The sequence below is a fragment of the Cervus canadensis genome, chromosome 16, assembly GCF_019320065.1.
Source record: "Cervus canadensis isolate Bull #8, Minnesota chromosome 16, ASM1932006v1, whole genome shotgun sequence".
Classification (NCBI taxonomy): Eukaryota; Metazoa; Chordata; class Mammalia; order Artiodactyla; family Cervidae; genus Cervus; species Cervus canadensis.
Window position 1 is genome coordinate 4,909,459 of NC_057401.1, and position 13,540 is coordinate 4,922,998.

Sequence of the window (13,540 nt, forward strand, 5' to 3'; positions counted from 1 at the left end):
GTCCCCCTGCCTCTTTACAGAAAATAGACACAGACTCATCAACACAGAATAGCTCTCTGGAAAGGAAGTTCTTGGCAAGCTTAGAAACTTGATTTTCCCTCCATGCCCCCACGGTGCTCCCTGTCTGCAAGTTTCCTTTGGCTCAAAAAGACAAAGTATTAGATTAGGACCCAAGGACCCTTGATGTGGGGTCACTTCAAGTTGACATATGCCCCACTGGACATTTGAGGGCTCCCGCAAACCTGAACCACCTCTAGTATGCCCTCAGCCCTACCTCAGATCCCCAAAAGATTTTGGGTGGGGAAGGGACCCCCATCCACATATGGCCTTGGTGTCCCCAGACTTCTGCTGTCTTTCTCTGTCCGTCTAATGGCTCCTGTAAAATAAAATCTTCTCAGGCCCAGATCTGCTCCTTCTGCTCTTCTCCCTTTGCTCTGTTTCTCTACAGAGTTTGTTTTTCAACATGGTTTAACTTCTACCCTAACACCTTCCCCTCAGATTCTCCCCGGCTCTGTGCAGGACCATCTGTGATCTACTTGAATGCCAGCCTTGCCTCCTGGCATCTGACACTCTGCGCTTCATCCTCTGAGCTCATTCGTCTCTTTTTTAACTTTAAAAATTTATTTATTTATTTGGCTGTGCTAGGTCTTAGTTGTGGCATGCAGGACCTTTAGCTTCTACCTGTGGGATCTAGTTCCCTGACCAGGGATCGAACCCTGGCCCCCTGCATTGGGAGCATGGAGTCTCAGCCACTGGACCATCAGGGAAGTCCTTGAACTCATTCCTTTCTTTTTTTTTTTCTGCTTCACTAATTTTCTTTCTTTCTTTTTTTCCTTCCTCATTTATTTTTATTAGTTGGAGGCTAATTACTTTACAATATTGTAGTGGTTGGTTTTTGCCATACATTGACATGAATCAGCCATGGATCTACATGTGTTCCCCATCCTGATCCCCCCTCCCGCCTCCCTCCCCATCCCATCCCTCTGGGTCTTCCCAGTGCACCAGCCCTGAGCACTTGTCTCATGCATCCAACCTGGGCTGGTGGTCTGTTTCACCCTTGATAGTATACTTGTTTCAATGCTGTTCTCTCTGAACATGCCACCCTCACCTTCTCCCACAGAGTCCAAAGTCTGTTCTGTACATCTAGGTCCCTTTTTCTGTTTGCAGATTGGTTTCATTACCATCCTTCTAAACTTCCATTAATATGCATTAGTATACTGATATTAGTCTTTATCTTTCTGGCTTACTTCACTCGTTATTATACATAGGCTCCAGTTTCATCCATCTCATTAGAACTGATATCAAGGTAATTCTTTTAATGGCTGAGTAATATTCCATTGTGTATATGTACCATAGCTTCCTTATCCATTCGTCTGCTGATGGGCATCTAGGTTGCTTCCATGTCCTGGCTATTATAAAATAATTATAAACAGTGCTGCGATGAACATTGGGTGTACGTGTCTCTTTCAGATCTAGTTTCCTCAGTGTGTATGCCCAGCTCAATTCCAGAAAAATAAATCACCCAATCAAAAAATGGGCCAAAGAGCTCATTCCTTTCTGAAGACACATTCTCATAGTTGTCGGTGGATCCCTGGCCCTTACTCTCTCCCCCCACCATCCCCTCCCCCCTTTAAAAGCCTGGATTTTATTCATGAGGCATCAAAGCCAATTGCCACAGTTCCATTCTTCTCTGTCAGTGGTGGGCCCAGGAGTGATCGTCCTGTTGAATCTGAGCAAGGAGATGTAAGGGGGAGTCTGCTAGGAGGCTTCAGGGAACATTCTACTTAATAGAAAGATAAAGTTAAGGCCTAATTGCCCTGTTGTCTAATAGGCAAATGGTGCCTGCATGTGGAGTCTGCAACAGCCATTTTGCAACCATGAAGGATGACCTGCCACCGGATGGGAAGACCTGAGACCTTGGTGACCAGCCCTGCCTCCCTTTGGACTGCTTGCAAAGTGGCATAGTAAGGCCTGCATTGTTTCAAACACCTTTCATTCGATAATCCATTACTTGTAGTCAAGAGTATTCCAAGTGCTACGCAGGATACCCACACACCATGGATCTGCCTCTATCCCTTTAAAATCCATCCTGTTCACGGCAACAACATTCTTTCTCTGCGATGAGGCTTCAGTCATGTCACCTTCCTTGCCTAAAGTTGGTGGGAGTTCCTGTTGATCTAGCAATTTGAGCAACAATTTCCTGGCAGGTCTGGCTTGAAAGAAGAACCTCTCAGGGGAAGCCTGCAGCTAATGAAGCCACCATGAGGGCTACTACAGCCTTAAAAATCCATGTCGCTGTGTTCCACTGGCCGTAAGGGGCTGTTGGGACCCAGAGGGGTGATTGTCACCCATGCATTAGAATCCTCTGAAGGCTGGTTAAAAACACATTGTTGGGTCTCATCTCAGAGGTTCTGGCTCAGATCTGAGGGAGTGTCAATTCATAGCCATATTTTGTACTTATTCCCAGGGCAGTGGGGATTTTTGAAGGGTTTTAAACAGCAGGGTGTTATCGGCTTGGGGCTGGCTTTCTGACACACCCTGGCTTCCTCCACTCACTCAGAAAATCACAGAGGACTCTCCCCAGTGCGTTCAGTGGGACCAGCCTTTAGTCACGAACATGCTGAGTGCCTTCACAGGACCCTTATAACCACACCAAATACACCTGCATTTTTGAACTCTAACCTGGCACCTTCTATGTGCTGAGTCCTTTCTAGATGAGAGCCTGCACACACATCTCCTCGTTTGCCCAACTCTAGGAGATGGCAGAAAGGGTGTTGTAAACCACGTGCTCCAAATGAGGACAGAGGATTTGGTTGAAACCTCAAAGGAGATAAGTGAGAAAACCAGGATTTGGACTTAGGTCTAGTAAAGAATACGTCTGCCAGTGCAAGAGATACAGTTTGATCTCTGGGTCAGGAAGATTCCCTGGAGGAGGAAATGGCAACCCACTCCAGTATTCTTGCCTGGAGAATCCCATGGACAGAGGAGCCTGGTGGACTACAGTCCGTGGGGTCGCAGAGAGTCAGACACAACTCAGCATGCAGCATGCACGCTTCTTTTCCAAACGTGCTTCTCTGCCTGCCATAGCCCATTGCTTTTTTCCCCCGTCCTTGAGAGGTCCAGGCTGCCCCTTGGGGCCCCTGATTGGCATTCCTGGCATCTGATTTCCAGGAAGAGGGCATCTCACGCTGACGGTGGGCATCCTGAACAGGCAGCCCCAGAGAATTCTCCTCTTCGTGCACACAAATGGGAATTTACAAAACTTTCTGCAAAGCCTGGCTAAGCCCTCTGCTGGAGTGTGAAGAGCACCACAGAGCCACGCCGACCATGTCTGCCCCCACGTCTTTTGCCCAGTGGACACTGGCAGCCGCCTCCAAAGGCAGTGCCCTGGCCGTCTCTTTCATCTCTTTTAATGACAACTTCACGGCCAAACCATTTTGGCCACCTTGCATCTCCTGTTTGCGTTTATGTGCAGTATGCGCTGTACTTTTCTGGTGCCCAAAGGGGTAAACAAAAAACAACAAAACAAAACAAAAAACCCCTTGGCCTGTTTGAAGAAGGAGGGGCACTTGGGAGAAGACTCCTGGAAGCATGTTTGAGCTGGCCTGTGAGAATGTCTCTGAATGTTTTCCGATGGAGGCCTTGGAGGCCAAAATTCCAGAGCCTTGAACAGGAATAGTCAGTGGCAGACCCACGTGTCTTGTTGTTTCTGAACCTTGGACAAAATTAGGAGCAGCTGCTCCAAGCCAAGCAGGAATGCTTTATGATGTGCTGACACCTCCGGCAGATACCAGAGTGAGCACCGGTGCCATCTCGAGAGGATTCGAGTTTACGCCTTTCCCCTCTGCAGCCCCCGCGGAATGCAGGCTTCCGGCATGCCTGCTGCTGACAGCAAAAGGGGAACCTGCTAAGAGTCACCTTTGCCCGGGGTCTGGCTGTGCCCCACCCCATTCCTCGAGGGTTTGGCCTTCAAAGGAGAGAGCAGGTCCTCCCCTGGCTGCACATGCTGCTTCCCTGTGATGTTGCCACGGCTCTGATAGAGGTGCCCAGTGGTTACAGCCCATTGGAGGGGGCTTCACAGTCCACGCATCCAGCCAGCTCAGACTTGGGGTCCATTCCACATCTGTTGCTTTCCAGTCGTGGGACCTGGGCAGGCCATCTTGGTCTCTTCACCCTCAAAAGAGGGCTAATAGAGTAGCAATCAGATAGTAGCTGTTATTGATCAAGGACTTTGTTGCACTAGGCATGGTGCTAAACTATTCCTATGGATTATTTAACTTGGTATTTACAAGATTCCCATGATGGGCCCCATTTTACACAAGAGGAAATGGGACTCAGAGAGGTTAGGAGGCTTGCCGAAGGTCACACAGCTGGCAAGACTGAAATCTGCCAGATTCAGGGCAGACCATTACAATTGACAGTCTCCTAGGTTTTCCTTTGAACTGTGGGGAGGATCAAATGCTACTCAGATCAGTGTTCCTCAGGGCCTGGCTCAAGCTGCAGCCCCATATGTATTAGTTTCTTTGCCCTGGGCCCACATCCAGAGTTAAAAAAGCAGGTAAGCAGACTGTGGTAATGGGCACTGTAGCTCAAAGTTGGCAGGGAGCCCAGTGCTAGGCTCAGGGGACTGGTGGCCCCAAGGCAAAGGTCACTACCCAGGTCTTCAACATTGTTCTGAGTTAAAGAGCTGTTATAGTTTTCTTGGGCTTGCACAGTAGCCTGCCGTGATGGTATGATGGTTAGGAGTCTGGCCTCTGATACGCAATAGCCCTGGGCATGTTAACTTGCTGCTCTGAGTCTCTGTTTCCTCCTCTGCAGAGCAGATGATGATAGTTCCTGTTGTCCAAGGCAGTTGTGAGGCCTAATAAGATGGAGCATATAAAGCATTTAGTATTGTATCTGGTATAGAGTAAGCGTTCCATGGAGAAGAGTCTGTATTATCCTACTCTAAAGACTTCAGATGAAAGGTAGAAGAAGAATAGGAGACTGAGCCTTCATGATGAAAGTATTTTAGGAAACAGACAAAAATCAAAGAAAGACACACCTAATTCTACACCCAGCAGACTTCCCTAGTCTTTCTGTCCTTCATTCTCAGTGGGTCTATTTTGAACCTTCTTTGAAATATCTCTGACCTCGTCTCAAGTGAAGCAGGACATCTCATCCCCACCCTGCCCCAAGGGATATGTGAGATCTGAAGATGCTGCCGATGTCCAGCTCCTGCTGACAGAGTCAGAGCGTTACGTCCCCGAGAGCACAGGCCGTCCTGCACTCTAAGTGCCCTGGTCACAGTTGGCTGTGTGTCATGCTTAAGGCACATAATGAGTTGTGCCTTTTTCCTGAGCTCTTTTAAAGAAACCCTTAAATTCCCAGAGTCCATTGGAATTGTATAAACAGTAAAATTCTTTTTGCATTAACCTTGATGAGGGGAATGAGTGGTTTACAGAAATGTCCAAGAAGCAGTCATTTCATGGGAGCTGAGTGCTGTCCTGGGGCCCCACCAAGAATTCTGCCCAGAAGGGCAGCAGAACTATATTGCCTGTGGAAGGCAGACGTTGTTTATGACTGACACAGTATCCACATCCCCCCTCCTTGCTGACAGCACCCGGATTTTGTTTAGAGCAGCAGTGAACTCAGTTCCCAGTGAAACACTCACTTTCTCAGACATCCTTGCATCTAGGGGAAGTCAGGTAACATGTTTTTGGCAATGAAACATTTACACATGGAAGAGCTTCGGGAGCTCTGTGAAAAAATGTGTACTTTCTCCCCTATTTCTACTTTCAAAACAGACGTGAAGGATAGAACCTTATCTGATGTCTTAAAAACAAGATGGAAAGGTGATGAGAATTATAGACATGGTGTTTCTGACACCATTGAGCTGCTGAATTCTAGACAAAATATCCTCTTTCCAGTTGTATTTTATGAGAAACACAAACTCTGTCCTGGTAGAAGAAAGAGGGCTGTGATGGCATTTGGGTCAACCAGATGACCGAATTGCTCTGGGGTGGATATCTGAAAGAGGACATTGTGTGGTAGAGAAACCCCTAGGTACCAGAATTTCCATCTGCCCTGGCCCTTCCCATCCTGCAGAGGGAAAATTTTTCGGTCACTTTAGTTGAATTTTCTGTTACTTGCCGCCTAAAGTGTAAATTGTCCAACTCAGTCGTGTCCGACTCTTTGTGACTCCATGAGCTATATACAGTCCATAGAATTCTCCAGGCCAGAACACTGGAGTGGGCAGCCTTTCCCTTCTCCAGCGGATCTTCCCAACCCAGGGATTGGACGCAGGTTTCCTGCATTGCAGTTGGATTCTTTACCAGCTGAGCCACCAGGGAAGCCCAAAGTATAAGCAGGGCTCCAGATAACCTTTGGAAACCCAGAGAAGGAAAACCGGGAGGTAAATTTGGGGGTGCAGTTTACTTTCCAACTGTGGTGTCACCACTTTTTGTGGTTGAACATATTAGTTGCTCAGTCCTGTTCGACTCTTCTTGACCCCATGGACTGTAGCCCAGCAGGCTGCTCCTCTCTCCATAGGATTCTCCAAGCATGAATACAGGAGTGTATAGCCATTCCCTTCTCCAGGGGATCTTCCAGACCCAGGGATCAAACCTGAGTCTCCAGCACTGGAGGCAGATTCTTTACTGTCTGAGCCACCAGGCAATCCCACTTTTGATGGTTAGAACTTGGCAGAATCCTTGTGGCTAAACCCTTGGAGAGAAGCTGAGTATGGTCAGAAAATCTAGATTAGGAATTCTGGCTGTGTGACGGACAAGAGAACCGGAGAGGGTCCCTGGGTCAGAAACCCATAAGCTTTCAGAGGCTGTTCTCTCAGAGAGCACCCCCACCTCATTCCCCCACACCCACTGCTGAGTTCCTATTCAGCTTTGTCACTGACCAGTTCCTAAACTTTTCGTGCCTTGGGTGATCCATTTCCTTGCTCTAAATCTCTATCATCTCTTCCACACCCCATTATGGCTTATCTTTCAAGGTCCCACCTGATGACCTCTTCTGTCGAGTCCTTCTGATCATCCCCATATCTGCACGTCTTTCCACTTACACAGAACCCACTGCTCCTTCTGCTGGGTCATCTCAGTATGCTATTCTAACTTCTCTCCCAGCCCTTGCTCATCCAACAAGTGCCTGTCCCTTGGCATCAGTTTAGGCACTTTCCACAGAACACTACAATTCACCCTAGACATATTTATGTTACCTGCCAGAGTCTGATTTCTCTGAGGGCAGGATCCATTTGTCCTGACAGTTTATATTTGTTTTTGGAGCCTAGAATGTTTGTATGGAAGATAGAAACCAGTATTTGGGTGTTCAAATCTGGTGCTTCCTAAAGTGTTGCTTTGAAACATCAATTTCCAGGATGTCCTTAGGAATTTCACACCACAGTTAAATAGGTGTGAAGAATGCCAGACTGTGTGAGATTTCTCAAAGCCTTAACCACACGTGAATCACTGAGAGGAAGGTTGACTATACAAGGTTTCTCCAGGGCATTTGACCATGGATCTTTTTCTCATGGAGAATCTTAAGGGACTAAAATGTTGAGGAATGCATCTTGGAAACCCTAAAACAGGCAACTCCTTTGTTTTAAGAGGGAAACATAACCCAGTGCCTTTCATAAGATCTACCAGCTGGTTGGAGGCATAGATGAGACCTGTGATTGAAAGTCTTTGAAGGCATACCATGGGTGACCTCGGGGGTTGCCAGACAGACTGGCAGTGAACTGAGGCTGAAAAGACAGCACTTTGAGGGATCAGAAAGACCTGACCTCCAATCCAGGTTTTCTGCTTCCTACTTGAGTAACCATAGGTAAACACTCTGAACTCTCAGTCTCAGATTTCTCATCTTGACTACATAGCCAGTAGTGCCTGTCTGCCATGGCGTTTGAGATGTCTGAAGGGTCTACTCTGAAATAGAAGCTCAACAAATAGTGGCTGTGGAAGCCAACAGCATTCTCCAGACTTCTCGGGATGTGAGGAAAGAGTCTGCAGATAACTGGAGGTGACTATTGAAGAGAAAAGTCAGCAGCACCTTGGGCGTATGCACCACTGATATGTAGAGATGCTGCCAGGAACACGCTCCCTAGGGGAGAGGCAGGAGCCCTCGGACCCAATATTACCAGCCGGGCAAAAGCCCGATTCATTCTGGAATCCTCCTCCCCGAACCTGGGGACTGATGCATACTAAAACCCTTCAGTCCTCGAAACCAACTTCCTTCCCCATCCTGGTGGCCACCTTCCCAGGGTCCCCACACCCCAGAATGGGCAGCAGTGCAGCCAGGCCCACACATTCCTCCTCCATCTGCCATGATCTGACTTTCGTGCGTCTCTTTGCCTCTTTGCTTCACTCTCTCTGTCACTCTGCCACTTCCTGGTATCCTCGGGCTCCTCCCTCCCACCCCTAGGCCTTCGCTCATCTCTTTCCTCTGTCTGGAAGCCTTCTCTTCTCTCTGCTGGTCTACCTCTTCCTTCTGATCTCATCTCAAACATCACCACCTTAAGAGAAGCCTTCCTCCAGATTCCGCCGTGACTAGTCCCTGCACTGTCACCCATTCACACCCTTTCTTCTGCTTTTTCTTCATACTGAACATTATTCACGATTATATATTTATGTGATTTAAAAAAATAAAATCTATCTCCAATTGTAGAAGGAAGCTTCATAAAATTTGCTTTGCTGACCATTGTGCCCCTGGGACTAAGCAGAGTGGGCCACAGATGCTCATGAAATATTAGGTGAAATGACTGATGAATGATATACTGTCTAGACAACATTTGTGGTTTATCTGTGGGGGCCCATGGGTCTCCTTGGTGGCTCAGACAGTAAAGAATCCACCTTCAATGTGGGAAACCTGGGTTTGAACCCTGGGTTGGGAAGATCCCCTGGAGGAGGGCATGGCAAGCCACTCCAGTATTCTTGCCTGGAGAATCCCCATGGACAGAGGAGCCTGGTGGGCTACAGTCCATGGGACCGCAAAGAGTCAGACATGACTGAGCGGCTAAGCACAGCGCAGTGGGTCTCACACTTTTCTGAATGCGATTGTTTCCCTTATGGATCTGGGAAGGGTGGGCTGGGAGGTTGGCCAATCATGCTTCTTTTAGGAAAAGACTAGTGTTTGAGCCTTGGTGTGTGAATGGCCAGGCAGAGGAGCACTGCAGGAGACGTGCCACCAGTGGGACCCCAGCTCTGACACCCTGCAAATGACCCATTCTGGAATCCTGGGAGAAAACTCTTCCAACCTTCAGCAGAGCATTTTCTGAATATCTGACTGCAAATTTTGGAAGAACTCTTGTCTTCTATTTTGTATAAGTCATTGGGAAGCTCAAGTTGAAATTGTGTCCACCTCTTACAGTCCAGTGGCAGCTGAAGGCTTGTAGTTTGCATGGCAAGCACACTCAGGATTCATCTTCCTTTCCTACCCCCACTTCCTTTGATTCCAATTTCTTACTGTATTTATTTTGTATCCTGAGGCATGTATGCAACAGCCTGCCATGTCAAATCCTTTCTGCAGTGATTTGGGTATTTTTTTTTTTAATTGAGATGAAATTTGTTTCATCAAAAAACTAATCATTTTGAAGAACACAGTTCAGTGGCATTTAAGCACATTCAGTGTTGTGCAGCCACCACCTCTGTCTAATTTAAGAACACTTTCATCGCTCCCAAAGAAAACCCTGTAGCCTTTAAGCTGTCACTCCTTATCCCCCCCTTCTCTCTGTGCATGCGTGCTAAGTCGCTCCATGGTATCCAGCTCTTTGTGACCCTCTCTTCATGGGATTCTCCAGGCAAGAATACTGGAGTGGGTTGCCATGGGGATCTTCTAGACCCAGGGATCAAACCCACGTTTCCTGCGGCTCCTGCATTGCAGGCAGATTCTTTACCGCTGAGCCACCAGGGAAGCCCAAATTTCTCTCCTGCTCTTGGTAATTGCCAGTCTGCTTTATGTCTTTCTGGGTTTGCCTATTCTGGATATTTCATATGAGTGGAGCCATCCACTATGTGACCATTTGCTTTTGGTCTCTCCCACTTGGCACAGTGTTTCAAGGTTCATCCATGTGGTCAAACTTATCAGTACTTGGTTCCTTTTATAGTTTGTTTAGGCAGTTTGATTAGGAATGTGAGTCAGCAAAGACTGGGAGCATTTAGTTGCTTCTAACATGAGAGAATGGCAACCCACTCCAGTATTCTTGCCTGGAGAATCCCAGGGACGGCGGAGCCTGGTGGGCTGCCGTCTATGGGGTCGCACAGAGTCAGACAAGACTGAAGTGACTTAGCAGCAGCAGCAGCAGCAGCAACATGAGAGAGGAGGAAAAGTCTCTCTAGAGGTCTCTGTAGAGTTCACAATAGGAATTCCCACCCAGAAAACCATTGTACTGTGGATAGTCCGATAGTACATTCCAGAGGTCTCAGGACCTGAGCGTGAGCTGCTACTCTCCAGAGATATCCTCCCAGAATAGACAGAGGTGTCAGTCAGCATTAAAATAACCTTGGCAGAAACCCTCATGCCAGAAAGATAGCCACAAACATAAGCGCCAAGGTACATGGTGGCAGGGCAGGGGGTTCTAAATTGAGTCTTGGGCTGTGAGTTATATTGACTTGGGTCTGACCAGTCGGTTCTGCCCCTTTTGGGTGCATGTCCATGGTTTGGCAAGTGGTGGGTGAGAAGGGCATTGGGAAGGCCAACGTGGAAACACTGCCCAGAAGTGTGGTATGGTTTCCAGCACCAAGGCACTCCATCCAGGCCAGAAATGAACTGACGTGGGAGAAATAAAGGGAGGCAAATAGAGTTCAGCTTCTTGTATGGGACTTAGAAAAGAAAATTAATGGCCATTCAGCTATTGGAAAGGGATTCCATTGATGGATTGATTGATTATTGACATTGGAGATCATCAGAGAGATGTCAGGAAGTGAAAGTGTTAGTTGCTCAGTTGTGTCCAACTCTTCACAACCTTGTGGACTGTAGCCCCCCAGGCTCCTCTGTCCACGGAGTTCTCCAGGCAAGAATACTGGAGTGGGTAGCTGTTTCCTTCTCCAGGGGATCTTCCTCACCCAGGGATTGGTCTCCTGTATTACAGGCAGATTCTTTACTGTCTGAGCCACCAGAGAGATGTCAGGGGACTCAGACAAAAAATGACTTCAAAAACCACTGGAGCCCAACTGAATTTCCTCTATGATGTATCATGAGATTCTTCCTCTTTTTGAATCTCATAACAATATGAAATGATGGTTTGGGCATTTGGGGAATGCTTAGGACTAAGATGAACCCAAGAACAGATTCCAATCATGTCATCTCTATTTATGTCAACTTTGGTACATTTCCACTCTGACCCTTAGTCTTTTCATCTGTAAAATGGAATGATACAGCATGGTAGTCTCAAAGAACCACTGTGTGGAGTAAAACTGGTAATGCAGGGGAGATGCCAGCATCATAGGTGTTCCTCAATGATCTGTTCTTTTCTTCATCCTTCGTCTCCTAAATTCCAAGCGAAAACCCAGATCTTTAGGCGAGCAGAGCTACGAGTGATGCTGTGTGAGACCTCAGGGTGGGATGCGGTGAGAGAGAAGAGGCATAGGACAGGCGAATACCTTCTAGATGAGAAGACTTCAAGACCTCAAGTTGCAAGAGACAGAGTAAATCTATGTGAGAAGCAATTTCAGAATAACCCTAAACATTGGCTAACAAATGCGAGGGGACCTGTGCCATCCTTGACAGTCAGTTGGTGCTCTTTCCTCTGCAGAACCTCATCCAAAGCCCTGATGGGTGGATGCCAAGCCCAAAGGCTCTCCATCCTGGTTCTGACCTGTCATGTCAAAATGATCTATTTGTGGGCCTAGGCTTTCATCCTCCAACCTACTGTGAAAACCGCCTGGCGCATAAATGTTTTTCTAATGTTGCAAATTAGCATTTAAGGTACTGACTATATGAGAGGGCCTGTGCTAAGCTCTTTGTACTGAGTATCTCCTTTTTCCATTACAACATCCCTAGAAAGTAGTCACTGTCTTCTCCCAGACTAACAGAGGAGGGACAGAGGACCCATAGGCAGAATATACATGCCCAAGGTCACAAGGGTAGCAAGTGGCAGAATTGCCCTTGGACTTAAGAAGCTGGACCTCAGAGTTCCTGCTAGGTGTATTTCAGACCCACTGGCACATTGGCTTTCCTCATTCCCACCTTCTGGCTGCAGCAGGAAGGGAAGCAGAAGTCATGGGAGCCTGGCTGGCTGCAGAGGAAGACTCCAAGGAGATGCTGTGACACTACTGGCATGCTTGCCCTGAAGGCGTGGGTGATCACAGGAGAAGAGGAGACCAAGAACTTCCCAGGGGCAGCAAGTTGTCATAAGCATTGAGGACAGTGGAAGTGAGCAGCAGGAGTAGGAACACCAAGGAAGGTGTGTGGATGGGAGACAGCAGCCCCACAGAAACTATCACCACATGAGCTGGGGGACACTGTGCAGACTCAGCAGCTAAGATGTGGGCGTGATGGGTAACAGGAGAGTCACTGCCAGTTCCTTAGAAAGAAAGCTTGAGGAGGATAATAGTAGCTACCTGATCGGATTATCCCCGGGATTAGGGAGAATGCTTGCAACATAATAAGCATGATGCCTCCCCCATAGATAGAAGTATTTGTTACTAGCAGTAGCAATGAGTGGTATTCGTATGTGTGTCACTCTTGGCATAGTATTAATATAAACCCAGGTTTCCTTCAAATGACCTTGCCAGTTTTAGCAAAAATAGAGTGCCCCCCTCTTTAGTTAAAACTTTGGAATCAGCCTTAGAATGGAGGGTGAAGAAAGTTGGTGTGTGGGTAGTTTCAAACATGGCAGAAGAATGTGATAATGCGATAGAGCCGCTCTGTACCAAGTATAGCGTGGGCGTCAACGAGGGGATTCTCCACTCGGCTGAAGCGGGGAGAAGGATGTGACATCTGCCTGGGCTCTTGGCAGATGGTACGAAGTTAGTGGGCAAAGGAGAGAGGCAGAGTCTTGGTGGAGCTTACCCGGTTCAAACAGCAAGGTCAGAGCCACCGGAGGCAGGGCGCTTGGAGGAGGTGGCAGGACGTGTGGCTGTAAACGTGGGCCTTTTCCCACCTCCAGCCCAAACCGGGATCTGGCTTGCCACCCCACGTCTCCCTGGACTATCTGCTCCATCCTCCACCCTTCCTGCGGTGCTACACGGCGGCTCTGCGCTCAAACCTGCACGTATTCCAGGCTGTGGGTCTGTCCCCGGGCCCTGGGGAGGGAGGAGCACACAGGTGAATGAGGCGGGAAGGAGCCAGAAGCTGGGCAAGGCCCCAGGGGAGGGAGCCTGGAAGACAGTGCTCTTTGAGCTCCCAGACCTTGGAGGACCCACGTAGCCTCCGCTGTGAGCCCTGCCAGGGTGACCTCCAGCTGCCTGCAACGTCTCCGTGGCAGTGGGCCACGGAAATGGAGGGTGGAGCTCGTTCTTGGCGAGGCCCGCCAGGGTCTGGTACGTCTCACCATTTCCCTTGGAGGCCTCCCTGGGTGTGCTGTCGGTCACAGGCGAAGATGTCCATGGGGCCCCCA

General features: G+C 48.3%; 1 protein-coding gene across 14 annotated transcripts in view; it reads left to right on the forward strand.

The window, feature by feature from the left end:
* LOC122454432 overlaps positions 1-13,540 on the forward strand; it is a 286,245-nt gene that overhangs the window by 228,448 nt on the left and 44,257 nt on the right. For 10 of the 14 annotated variants that reach the window (XR_006273394.1, XR_006273399.1, XR_006273389.1 and 7 more), the window contains one exon: positions 1,832-1,964. The exons of 3 other annotated variants lie outside the window; for them this stretch is intronic. The gene's annotated coding sequence lies outside the window, so the exon portion shown is untranslated. Of the gene's footprint in view, positions 1-1,831; positions 4,559-13,540 lie in introns of all 14 variants that reach the window. One more of the 14 variants, XR_006273386.1, reaches the window with a different exon arrangement.